We start from the raw sequence: 14,554 nt of genomic DNA on the forward strand, positions 1-14,554 counted from the left end.
AGCAGCTTTTCTGTTCACTTGGTAAATGCACAAGAGTAGCACACCCAAATAAAGAATAAGTTGTCTCCAAAATTCAAATAGGCCAAGTAGATGTTGTGCTTTTTTTGGTTGTAGGAGGGGCCAGATGCAACAGCTTATCCTTCACCATAGAAGAGATATCTCAATATGTCCCACACCACTGGACATCTAGAAATTTCACTAAGGTTGAAGACCCTGTAGTTTTGTTGGATTTATCTCCTATTCCTGACCTGCAAGTACCTTACCAATAAGTCTAGAGAAGTTGCTACTTCTTGCTCACTAGGCCCAATCAGCATGATACCATCAATATAATGGACCACTGTGATGTCTTGTGGGAGGGAAAAATGATCAAGGTCTCTGCGAACATGATTGTTACATAGGGCTGGAGAGTTGATATATCCCTAAGGCAGGACAGTGAAGGTATACTACTGGCCTTGCCAGCTGAAAGCAAACTATTTCTGGTGGTCCTTACTGACAGCTATTAAGAAAAAGACATTTCCTAAATCAATAGCTGCATACCAGGTACCAGATGATGCGTTGATTTGTTCAAGCAATGATACTACCTCTGGGACAGCAGCTGCAATTGGAATCACCATCTGGTTGTTTCCAGTAATCCTTTGTCACCTTCAAAGATCCATCTATTTTCTGCACAGGCCAAATAGGAGAATTGAATGGGGATATGGTAGGAAACAGAACTCCTGCATCCTTCAACTCCTTAAGAGTGGCACTAGTCTGTGAAATCCCTCCAAGAATACAGCATCTTTTCCTGATTCACTATTTTGTTAGGTAGGGGCAGTTCTAGTGGCTTCTACTTGGCCCTTCCTACCATAAACCAATTTGGGGATTCTGGCAGTTGCTGAGTATGTAGATTCCAATTATGCATTCTGGAACTGGGGAAATGACCACAGAATTGGTCTGGGGACCCATTGGATCCATTGTAAGATGGACCTGAGATAAAACTCAATTGATCATCTGACCTCCATAAGCCCCTACTCTGACTGGTGGACCACAGTGATATTTGAGGTCTTCTGGAATTAGTGTCACTTCTGAGCCAGTGTCTAATAATCACTGAAATATCTCATTATTTCCTTTTCCCTAGGGCACAGTCACCTTAGTAAAATGCTGTATGTCTCCTTGGGGAATTTTCTGGGAGGAAGATAAACAGTATAAATTTTGAGCAGTGTGAAAGGGTCATTTCCCAAAGATACCTGGCCTTCCCCTCATTGAAGGGCTCTGCATCTGTAAACTGTCTCAGATCTGTGAATTGATTAAGGGGCCATGACTCTCAGTTTTTGTAATTTAAGTTAGACTTCTGTTCACTTGACCTAGAAATCTTCTGTTTATACAGCTCAAACAAAAATTTACTAGACTTCCCATCTATTTTACTTCTAGGTATCCCATGATCTACTAGCCAGTACCACAAGTCACTGTGAGTCAGATAGTTTTGACTGCTGCTTTGAGTCTGCTATCCATTATAGCCATGCCCACCTTGTCTTCAGTGATTAGCTGTCACCACATGTCTTCTGCCAACTCATGGGATCCTATTATCCCCATTGTGTTTAAGGATTCAGCTCAGTGGCAGTAGTTTCAATAGTAATATCTGACTTACAGAGAAGGGAACTACAGATCTCTTCAGGGATGATGGGCTAGACTCATGAATTTATTTCTCAAGGTTCTGATGAAAGATGTGTCCTCTGGAAACTCCTAGAGTGTGTGAGCAGGTCTTTCATGATAAAACCTCTCTAACATTCCCATTTCTCTAAGCCTCTGGATCCCCTCATCTACATTATACCAGAGTAGTTCTGGCATTTTGACTTCAGGTAATGTTGGTCACCATTAGATCCATGTTTCAGCCAACCATCCAAGCAAACTATTAATGCCTTTTGTAACTTCTCAAGCTACAACAGTAAATGCAGAGTCTCAGCTTACTTGGCCCATATCAATAAATTCAGCCTGATCCAACTTTATTTACCTTCCACCATTATCCCTCACCATTAATATCTATTCCCACACATATTCCCCTGATTTTTGCCTATATAGATGGGAAAACTCATGCAATTCTTTTGGACTATAGTGTACCCCTTCATGGGTCACACTTTGTACCTCACCTGTCAGGGCCTGTTGCCACTTCAGTATAGTTTTAGGTCTTAAAGAAAAGAGTGGTGGTGGGTGGGGGTGGGTCATGAAAAAAAATAGAAGTGTCTTTCAAGCCAATTACCTCACAGTATTCCATTGTACTTTCAGCTGGTGAAAAAGGATTGTGCACTGCAGACAGAGGAGTGGGGGGCATTTCCCCAGGAGAGCTGGTTACAGGGTTAGCAGGCAGTGAAGGGTCAATCTCATTAGGTAGAAGACTCCTCTGAGAAGACTGGAGTCCAGGAAGCTCTTTCCTTAGGGCAGTCCACTATAGATCTATCTAGAAAAGTCTCAGCAGATTCCAGGGGTCCTGCCTGCCCATTACCATCATTATCAAGCCATATATCATCATCCCACATTTCAGAATCCCATTCTTTTCCAATCAAAGCCCTTACTTTAACAGCAGACACTATGCAAGGTTGAGATTTTGGTTTACTGCTCACACATGAGGCTTTGTGTCTGGTTTTCAGAGATCTCAAGTCTGTGATCAGAGGAAATAAGATTTTCCTTCAGGGCACACATGGAAACCTTTACATCATTTATAAGGTGGTGAAGTTTCAAATTTAAAGCCTTCAGTTCATCCCTTTTCCTCATCACTGTATCCAATGTATCTATCCACAACCAGCCAACATAATTATACCTTTTAATTCCACAAAACTCTATAAAGATGTCACAAACATTCTAACCCAGTGCCATGCCTTGTATAAGCATGCAATTAGCAGAATCTAATAGCGAAACTTTGAATATCTCTTTTGCCAACTCACCTACTGTCACTGCCATCTTGATTATTGGAAACAGAGTCCTTAGTGCCTCTGAGTCTAGTCAGAGTAGAAAGCCAGTTGTAAAACCCCATTTTTAAGATTCTAATTCTCAAGAACCACTTCTGTGGTTGGTAAAGTGTCTCTAGAAAAACAGAACCAGTTAGAGCAGACTGTGAAGCTGGTAGCTCTAATGAAGGATCTGGATGAACTCCATAGGAGAGGCTCACTGGCTGAAGAAGCAGTGAAACAATCTCTCTTCTTCCTTAAAGGCCTTCAACTGATTGGATTATCTCATTGTGGAAGTCACACTTTAGTTGATCATAGATATAATCAGCCACAGATGCAATCAACTTACTGATGACTTAATAAACCAGCCTTCTAGTTTATCAACCAGCCATGAAATACCCTTGCAGCAACAGTAGGGCCAGTGCGTGCAGACAATTGGGCATAATTATTTGGTCAAGTTGAAAACAGAACCTAACCAATCACACACCTGTAGCTGCTTCGAAAGACAGATGCCTGGGTTTCCTTTCAGTTTTTTTGTGAGAGAAATTCTGATTTCTGGCAGCCCAGAAAACCTACAGCTGCCCTGTTGCCTTTGTTCTAATACCATGACAAGTACCCTCCTAAGAAGAGAACTCTTGGGAAACTTACTTAACACTATCTCAGGGCTTAACCCACTTGTAAGAAAGGCACAAACTTGAAAAAAGAAGAAAAGGCACACCCTGGGTGAGGCCTCTGAGATAAACCCAAGTGTGTTCCTACTGGAATGGAACTAATCCTCTTTGAAGAAACCCTGCTTATTGCCTGGGGCTCCACTCCTTCTGGCTCCTGAAAGGCAGGAGGGGACAGGAATGCTCCATCTCTCACTTCAGGGCCCTGCTAAGGTGAGGCTCTCTTGCCATCCCTCATGAAAGGCTTCCTAGGGCTGCATGATAAAATTATGATGATATCTTTTTTTTTTTAACTTTTTAAAATTGTATAATATAACTGTTAGGCACAGAGTTATTAAGGAATCCATGCAGGGCAGCTAGTTAAAGTTGAACAGATTTGTTGAAGGGGAAGAAAGCAGAGAGAAAGCAGGGAAAGAGCAGGCAGGTGGGAGCCAGTGAAAGGAAAGAAAAATGGCTCTGGCTCTTTGCTGTGGGAGCTGTACTTTATGGAAAAGTGACACCAGGAGGGGATGGTGCCTTTCTGCTTCCTTCTTTGCTGTGTCTGTTCTGACCTGTTTGTGCCTTATTTTTTGCCTCAAGGAACATTTGGCAAGGGAAGTCACGAGTTGCAGCAAGGGGCAAGGGGGGGAGGAGGGTTGTCATGAGTTTCAGCCTTTGCAGCAAGCGTAGGGGGCATGAGTTTTGTCCCTTGTGACCTGTCATTTCTGCCTTTTAATTAATATATATACTTGGGATGGTTAGGCTAGATTAAGGGAAGGAGGTGAGGCACCATTTGTCCTTCTTGGCTACTTCCTGCTGGACAGGTTAACATTAAGGGGCTTCTGAAATGGGAGCAGGAGTTTCAATGGAGCAGTGGTTGGAGGCCGAGTCACTCAGTTCTTCTCTTGCAAGTTTTTGGTAGCCTAGGGTGATGTTCCTGAAAGAGTTTAAGAGTAAGATGTTATGAACCAAGGTAATTATGTGATGTAGAAATTGATTTATGAGTTTGCAGAACTGAGGTGGTAAGGTGAGAAGTATAAATAAAATGATAAGAGGCCCTATAAGGGGAAATAGGTAGGGGAGCCATGATAACATTTTAAACCAGGAAGGATTTGCACTATCTTTTTGCAGCCAAGCAAATTTGAAAGCATTTTTGATGTGACTAGACTGCCAATTCTTATGCCTACCCCTGTTAGGATGCCTAGAGTGGCTAGCAGAAATAGAAGAAAAATGACACATTTCATTTTAGGTTTATGTTCATGGGAATGGGAAAGGATTGGCTAATGGGGGCTATTGAAATTTTGGGTGACAGGTAGACCAGGGTATAGATTCCTATCCAAGACTTTTTTTTAAACAGATATTAACATTTTGATTAACATTTTCCCTTTTTGCTTTCTACAGCAATATAATACAAAGAAATTACAAAATTTACGTAAGCAAAACAAAAGGTGATTTCTGAATGAAAAGATCATAATGATCTACAATTGAATAGTCATCAGGACAAGGTAAATTTTAGCTAAGTTCTAGATAACCTTTTTTTTTTTTTTTTTACTTTTTCTTATTGTATAGTATAACATATATACAAAGCAAAGAAATAAAAAAGCAATAATGTTCTAGTTTGCTAGCTGCTGGAATGGAATATACCAGAAATGGAATGGCTTTTAAAGAGTGGAATTTAATGAGTTGCTAATTTACAGTTCTAAGGCTGAGAAAATGTCCCAATTAAAACAAATCTATAGAAATGTCCAATCAAAGGCATCCAGGGAAAGATACCTTGGTTCAAGAAGGCCGATGAAGTTCAGGGTTTCTCTTTCAAGTGAGAAGGCACATGGTGAACACAGTCAGGGCTTCTCTCTCGGCTGGAAGGGCACATGGCAAATATGGCATCATCTGCTAGCTTTCTCTCCTGGCTTTCTATTTCATGAAGCTCCCTGGGAGGCGTTTTCCTTCATCTCCAAAGGTCACTGACTGGTGGACTCTCTGCTTCGTGGTGCTGCAACATTCTCTGCTCTCTCTGAATCTCTTATTCTCCAAAATATTTCTTCTTTTATAGGACTCCAATAAACCAATCAAGACCCACCCAAATGGGTGGAGACATGTCTTCCCTTAATCCAGTTTAACAACCACTCTTGACTAAATCACATCATCCAGGGAGATGATCTGATTACAGTTTCAAATATACAGTATTGAATAGGGATTATTCTGCCTTTATGAAATGGGATTTATATTATAACATGGCTTTCCTTAGGGGGCATACTTCCTTTCAAAATAGCACAAATAGTTTTCAAAGTACTCTTCAACAACTGGTTACAGGACAGATCCCAGAGTTTGTCATGGGCTACCATATGATCCTTTCATATTTTTCCTTTTAGCTGCTCCAGAAAATAGGAGGCTAGAGGGCTTAAATACTTTTTTTATCATCACAACTGACTTTTTTTCCTTCTTTTTTTGTGAGAAATAACATATATACAGAAAAGCTATAAATTTCCAAGTGCAGCACAACAATTAGTTGTAGAACATATTTCAAACTTTGACATAGGTTACAATTTCACAATTTTAGGTTTTGACTTCTAGCTGCTCTAAAACACTAGAGACTAAAAGAGATCTCAATTTAATGATTCAGCAATGATTAAAATGAGTCAACATTCATTTGTTAAGTCCTATCTTCTATGTATAATTTCACAATCACCTTTGATCTTTCCATGCCTCTGTTTATGGTTGTTTGGGCTATGGCAATTCTAAATTTTTGATATTGGAAGGGTCTGTCACTACTATGGGGTAGGGAGATGGAACTATCTAATGCTCTGGAGGGTCTGGGCTAGGTTTCAGGACTTATCTGGACCAGGGACCCATCTAGAGGTTGTAGATTTCTGGAAAGTTACTCTAATGGCTGGAAACCTTGTGGAATCTTACATATTGCCCTAGGACTGGCTAGAATGGTCCTGGTTGGGGGTTGGCAGGTTATGGTAGATAGCAAGGTCTACCTGAAGCTTGTGTAAGAGCAACCTTCCGAGGAGCCTCTCGACTCTATTTGTACTCTCTCTACCACTGAAACTTTATTAATTACACTTCTTTTCCCTCTTTTGGTCAGGAAGGAATTATTGATCCCATGGTGCCAGGTCTGGATTTATCCCTGGGAATCATTTCCCACATTGCCATGGAGACTTTCACCCCTGCATGTCATGTCCCACGTAGAGGGGAGGGCAATGCTTTCACTTAGAGTTGGGCTTAGAGAGACTGAGGCTACATCTCAGCAACAACAGAGGTCCTCCAGAAGTATCTCTTAGACATGCCTGTAGGTAGCCTAAGCTTCTCCACTACCTATATATGCTTCACAAGAGTAAGCTTCATTATCAAGGGTATGGTTTATTGATTCCGGTATCCCTAAAGTTTGACACAGTATCAGGGCATTTCTGATGGTAAGGTTTAATAGTTCCATAATCTTTCTCCCCTCCCTCAGGGACTTTGCCAATAATTTTTGATTATCTGTTTAATACACTCAAGGATGTTTCCAGGCATTACAATGATCTATACAGGATTAAAGGACCTCTTTCTTATTCTGTGCTTCCTGTGTTTCAGTTGTTCAAATGAGCTATACAGATAAATTGAATTAGATTATGCACTACAGAAAATTTCAATTCCAGATCAAATAAACATTTCTTCCATTGGTCTTGAGGAGTATGTGGGCTTGTAAAATATAGACACTGTCTTCCTTACCCCAACATTCTGAATAACTTTAACCCCAACTGTTCAGCTTTGTTCTTATCTCTAAATATCAGATTATATATATATATATATATATATATATAGTAGCCTCTCAAAATCCAGAAATAAGAATCACCACTCCAGACTTAATGTGTCTGCTCTAAAAGCTTGCAATCTAGGCCCCTGTTTTCTTATAAGCATTTATAAAATGACCATACCATTATTGTTCTTTTGTTTCTGGCTTATTTTGTCTCACCAAATGTCCCACATGTTCATTCACATCATTGCATGCCTCGATATTGTGAATAATGCTGCTATGAACATCAGTGTGCAAATGTCTGTTCCTGTCATTGCTTTCAGCTCTTCTGGGTATATACCAACCAGAGCTATTGCAACTCAATATTTAGTTTTCTAAGGTAGCTGCAATCTTCCATTGTAGCTGCACCATTATACATTCCCACCAACAGTACATAAATATTCCAGTTTCTCCACATCCACTCTAACATTTATAGTTTCCTGTTTGTTTAATAGCAGCTATTCTTATAGGTGTGAGGTGGTATCTCATTGTTGTCTTGGTCTGTATTTCCCTTATAGTCAGTGAAAATGAGCACCTCTTCATATGCTTTTGAGCCATCTATATTTGTTCTTCAGAAAAATGCCTATTCATGTCTTTAGCCCATTTTATAATTGGGTCATTTGTTCTTTTGTTTTTGAGTTGTATAATTTGTTTGCATATACAGGAAATCAAACCTTTGTCTGATATGTGATTTCCAATTATTTTCTCCCATTGAGTTGGCTGCTAGTTTTTCACCTTTTTTTTTTATTAATGGAAAAAAAAAAAAGAAATTAACACAGCATTTAGAAATCATACCATTCTACATATGCACTCAGTAATTCTTAACATCATCACATAGATGCATGATCATCATTTCTTAGTACATTTGCATCGGTTTAGAGGAACTAGCAACACAACAGAAAAAGATATAAAATGTTAATATAGAGAAAAGAAATAAAAGTAGTAATAATAGTAAAAAAAAAAAACCCTATAGCTCAGATGCAGCTTCATTCAGTGTTTTAACATGATTACTTTACAATTAGGTATTATTGTGCTGTCCATTTTTTAGTTTTTGTATCTAGTCCTGTTGCACAGTCTGTATCCCTTCAGCTTCAATTACCCATTATCTTACCCTGTTTCTAACTCCTGCTGGACTCTGTTACCAATGACATATTTCAAGTTTATTCTCGAATGTCCGTTCACATCAGTGGGACCATACAGTATTTGACAAAGTTTTTTGATGTGTAGAGCATTTGATTTTGAGTTTTTTGATGTGTAGAGCATTTGATTTTGAGGAGTTCCCACTTTCTATTTTTTCTTTGTTGCTTGTGCTTTGGATGCAAACTTTAGGAAGCTACCTCCTATTACTAGGTCTTGAAGATGTTTCCCTACATTTTCTCCTAGAAGCTTTATAGTGCTAGTACTTATATTTAGGTGTTTGATCCACTTGGAGTTAATTTTATGTAAGGTGTAAGATAGGGATCCCCTTTCATTCAATTGGCTATTGATATGCAGTTCTTCCATGCCCAATTATTGAAAAGACTATTTTGTCTCAGTTCAGAGACATGGGGGCGTTGTCAAAAATCAGTTGATCATAGACTTGGTGGTCTATTTCTGCACTCTCAGTTTGATTCCATTGGCCAAAGCTTCTGTCTTTCTGCCAGTACCATGCTGTTATGACCACTGTGGCTTTAAAATAGGTTTTAAAGTGAGGGAGTGTTAATCCTCCTACTTCTTTCTTCTTTTTTAGGATGCTCCTAGCTATTTGGGGTCTCTTTCTCTTCCAAATGAATTTGATAGTTAGCTTTTCCAAATCTTCAAAATAGGTTGTTGAATTTTTTATTGGTACTGTGTTGAATCTGTAGATCAGTTTGGGGAAAATTGACATCTGAACTATATTTAGCTTTCCTGTCCATGAGCAGGGAATGTCTTTCCACCTATTTAGAGCTCCCTTGATTTCTTTTAGCAATGTTATGTAGTTTTCTGTGTACAAGTCCTTTATATCCCTAGTTAAGTTCTTTCCTAAGTATTTGATTCTTTTAGTTGCTATTTTGAATGGAATATTTTCCTTAACTGACTCCTCAGCTCAGTCATTGCTTGTGTATAGAAATGTTACTGATTTGGGCACATTAATTTTTTATCCTGCCACCTTGTTGAACTTGTTTATTAGCTCAAGTAACTTTGCTGTAGATTTCTCAGGATCTTCCAAGTATAGTAACATATCATTTGCAAATAATGAGAGTTTTACTTCTTCCTTTCAATTTGGATACTTTTATTTCTTTGTCCTTCCTGATTGCTCTAGCTAGGACTTCTAGCACATTGTTGAATAATAGTGGTGATAGTGGGCATCCTTGTCTTGTACCTGATTTTAGGGGAAGGCTTTCAGTGTCTCTCCATTTAGTACAATGTTGGCTATTGGTTTTTCATATATTTTCTTTATCATATTGAGGTAGTTACCTTCAATTCCTATCTTTTGGAATGTTTTTTATCAGAAAAGGATGCTGAATTTTGTCAAATACTTTTTTCAGCATCAATTGAGATGCTTGTGTGATTTTTCCCTTTTGATTTATTAATGTGCTGTATTACATTAATTGATTTTCTTGTGTTGAACCATCCTTGCATTGCTGGTATAAACTCCACTTGGTCATGGTGTATAATTCTTTTAATGTGCTGTTGGATTTGATTTGCCAATATTTTATTGAGAATTTTTGCATCTATTTTTATTAGGGAGATTGGCCTGTTGTTTTCCTTTCTTATAGCATCTTTGGCCCGTTTTGGTATTAAAATGATATTAGCTTCATAAAATGAGTTAGGTAGAGTTCTTTTTCTTCAATTTCTTTGAAAAGTTTGAGCAGGATTGGTGTTAGTTCTTTCTGGAATGTTTGATAAAATTCCCCTGTGAAGCTATCTGGCCTTGGGCTTTGTAGGAAGATTTTTTATGACTGATTGAATCCCTTTACTTGTGATTGGTTTGTTGAAATTTTCTAGTTCTTCTTGAGTCAGTGTAGCTTGTTTGTGTGTTTCCAGGAATTTGTCTATTTCATCTAGGTTGTCTAGTTTGTTGGTGTATAGTTGTTCATTGTATCCTCTTATATTATCTTTTATTTATTCAGGCTCTGTGGTAATGCAACCCTTCTCATTTCTGATTTTGTTTATTTGCATCCTGTTTCTTTTTTTCTTTGTCAGTCTTGCTAGTGGCCTATCAATTTTATTGATTTTCTCAAAGAACCAACTTTTGGTTTAATTGATTCTTTCTATTGTCCTTTTGTTTTCCCATTCATGTATCTCTGCTTTAATCTTTGTTATTCGTCTTCCTCTATTTGCTTTGGGGTTAGTTTGCTGTTCTTTCTTGATTTCCTCTAGCTGTGCTGTTAAGTCCTCAACTTTTGCTCTTTCTTGTTTTTTAAAATAGGCATTTAGGGCAATAAATTTCCCTCTCACCACAGCCTTTTCCGCATCCCATAAGTTCTGATAAGTTGTATCCTCATTTTCATGCATCTCCAGATAGCTACTGATTTCTCTAGCAATTTCTTCTTTAACCCACTGATTGTTTAAGAGTGTGTTATTTAATCTCCATATATTTGTGAATGTTCTTGTTGTTTGGTGGTTATTGAGATCCAGCTTAATCTCATTGTGATCAGAGAAAGCTATTTGAATAATTTCAATATTTTTAAATTTATAAAGACCTATTTTGTGCCCCAGCATATGATCTATCCTGAAGAATGCTCCATGAGCACTAGACAAGAATGTAAACCTTCTGCTTTGGGGTGCAATGACCTATATATGTCTGCTAGGCCTAATTAATTTATCAAATTATTTCATTTATCTATTTCCTTTTTGATCTTCTGTCTGGTTGTTCTATCTATAGAGGAGAGTGATGTATTGAAGTCTCCTACAATTATTGTTGAAACATCTATTGCTCCCTTCAGTTTTGCCAAGGTCTGTCTCATGTACTTTGGAGCTCCTTGATTGGGAGCATAAACATTTGTAATTGTTATATCTTCTTGGTGAATTGACCCTCTAATTAGTACATAGTGTCCTTCTTTGTCTCTTATGATGTCTTTACATTTAAAGTTCTATTTTGTCTGATATTAGTATAGCTTACTCCTGCTTTCTTTTGGTTACAAGTTGCATGGAAAATCTTTTTCTATCCCTTCACTTTCAATCTATTTGTATCCTTGTGTCTAAAGTGAGTCTCTTGTAAGCAGCATATAGCTGGATTATATTTCATCATCCATTCTGACAATCTGTATCTTCTAATTTGTAAGTTTAGTCCATTCACATTCAAAGTTATTATTGAAAAGGCATTTCTTGAATCCACCTTCTTTTTGTTTGTTTGTTTTATTTGTTAGATCTATAAATTCTTTTCACTCTTTCTCTGTGTATTCTTTAAATTACCCTCTGTGGCACTCTTCAATTCTGTGCCTTCCTCTAGACCTCCCTTTCTTGTCTTTTTTAGCCAGCAGAACTCCTTTTATTATTTCTTGTAGAGCTGGTCTCCTGTTGACAAATTCTTTCAGGACCTCTTTGTATGGGAAAGTTTTAATCTCTCCCTCAGTTTTGAAGGACAGTTTGGCTGGGTACAAAATTCTTGCCTGGAAGTCTTTCTCTTTCAGGATCTTGACTATATCATCTCACTGCCTTCTCAGCTCCAGGGTGCTAACTAAGTAGTCTGAACTCAATCTTAGTTGATTTCCCTTGTACATAGTACATTGTTTTTCTCTTGCTGCTTTCAGGAATTTCTGCTTCTTTTCAGAAGCAGATGTGCCTTGGGGAAGGCCTATTTGGATTTATTCTGTTTGGAGTTAGTGGTAGTTATATTCAGTTGTCAACTTGGCCAGGTGAAGGCACCTAGTTCTTTTGCTGCAGCCATGAGTCAATGGTACGTGAACCTCATCTGTTGTTGATTTATATCTGCAGTCGGCTAGGAGGCGTGCTTGCTGCAATGAATGATGTTTGACTAAATTGGCTGGTGCATAAATGAGAGAGCTCAACGTAGCACAGCCCAAGCAACTCGGCATACCTCATCTCAGCCCTCGAAGCTCAGCCCAGGCCTTTGGAGATGCAGAAAGAAATCACCCCGGGGAAAGTTGTTGGGACCTAGAGGCCTGGAGTGAAGGCCAGCAGAGACCACCCTGTGCCTTCCCGCATAAGAAAGAACCTCAGATGAAAGTTAGCTGCCTTTCCTCTGAAGAAATAACAAAATAAATCCCCATTTATTAAAAGCCAATCCGTCTCTGGTGTGTTGCATTATGGTAGCTAGCAAACCAGAACAGAGTTCTTTGGTCTTCTTTGCCTTGTATATTTATGACCTTTATGAGGGTTGGGAAGTTTTCCCCCATTATGTCCTCAACTACACTCCCTTCCTAGTTCTTTACTCCTCTCTTCTCCTTCTGGGACACCAGTGATTCTTATATTTGCATGTTTTGTTTTGTCTATCATTTCCTTGAGTTCCCACTGAATTTTTTCCATCTTTTTTGCCTTTTGCTGTTTTAAGTCTTTGAAGTCAGTTATCCTGTCCTCCATATCACTTATTCTTCTGTCTCCTCAAATCTGGTGTTGTGTGACTCTGGTATGTTTTTTATTAGGTCAACAGGGTCTTTAATCTCTGTGATTTCTGCTAGCTTTCTATTTATTCTTTCAAACTCCTCTTTGTGCTCTTCTACTGTCTTCTTGATCTCTTTTATGTCATTTCCTATCCCTTATTTTATGAAGTAGAGTTGTATGAACATCTCTGATTATTTGTTTCAGTGTTTGTGTCTCATCTGGTGTTTTAATTTGGTCATTAGGCAGGTCTGTATCTTTCTGCATTGTGATATGCTTAGTGTTCTTCTGCTGTCTTCATGGCATGTAAATATCTTGATTGATTTACTTTGGGAGTTGAATTCTTTCAGTGGTCTAAGGCCTTGCATTTACAGGATGGTTGTACAGCAGGGAGCAGGGCACAGGATTAAGAACTCAGTGCAATCATTTGTTTCAGGGCAGGTATGGGTGCAGATTGCGGTTATTATGCTGATACTTGTAAAAATGGGTGCCCAGTGGCCAAAGAAGATGTTGTTGTGCAGGTGCACTGGCCTAGGGAATATAACCCTTGTGTGTGCTGTTCTAAGGCACAGGGCCCTATGTCTGCATGTGTAGAGCTATGGCAGCAGGTCAGCATTAGGTTCATGGATTGGGGCAGATGTGACCCAGCTGTGCAGGTCAGCACTTTCTCAGAGCTGGGAAGCAAGGCTGAGCTGGGAAGCAAGGCTAAGGGCTGTGCACATGCACGGTCCTAGGACTTCTGTAAAGTACAGTTCCCAGAGCTGAATGAGGTGATGGGGGGCCTGTATGCATGTGTGGGCCTGGGAGTGCCATAAACAGATGTGCTGAGCTCAGGGAGAACGGGGTGAGGCTGTGCAACACTATAGGCAGGGGGGTGGGGGTAGCCTAGGTATGGAGGTTAGTACCTGCAAGCTTTATGTGCTGGCAACAGCCTGTTGGGAACAGAGAGGCTGAGGTAGTGCTTGGGAGGCATGCAGGAGAGGAAGGTTGGGCTGCCCTTGGGGTAGAAGGGTGGGGCAGGTACGTGTATTGGGGGCTGGTGGGGTGAAGGCGCCTGGAGCCCAGGGAATGAGAGTGGGTGATGGGGTTCAGGTGCATGGGTTGTGGCATGAGTTGCTGGTCACGGGGCTGTGCTGGTGAGGGTAGCATGTCCAAGGAACACAGCCTGGCTTACTTCCTAGTCCCGTGCTCCTGTCTGTGCACTCCTGCAGACTCCACACCTCCACACCAGACTCCAGCTTTCTGCCTCTCCGTTCCTTGACCTCTTCAACCAGGACTGCCACATGTGATGCAGAAGGCTCTTCCAGGCCACCTGCACTCCTGAATTGCTGCCTCAGTCGCCCTCCTGTCCCTTTTCTAACTTTTCTGTGGAGCAGAGCTAATCTTGAGCTACTCTCGTCAGGCATCTTCCTGAAAGTCTAGACAAGATTTTTATAAGTTTTTATTAAAATAGATTAATAATCCCAGAGAAGTTTATTTTAACAGAGAGAAAACTAAAATTTAATTTTGTATTAATATATTTTTTGACACTTAAGCTTTAAAGTATTTTGGGGATAGACCCATCAGATTTTCCCAATTTTGACCATAATTTTCTTTCCACAAACATTCTATGACTTACTATATCCATCATGGTTTTGTCTACTTTTTCTTCATTCTGTAACAACCTTCTATTTTATCTCAAG

The sequence above is a fragment of the Tamandua tetradactyla genome, chromosome 1 (assembly GCF_023851605.1).
Source record: "Tamandua tetradactyla isolate mTamTet1 chromosome 1, mTamTet1.pri, whole genome shotgun sequence".
In the NCBI taxonomy this organism is placed as follows: Eukaryota; Metazoa; Chordata; class Mammalia; order Pilosa; family Myrmecophagidae; genus Tamandua; species Tamandua tetradactyla.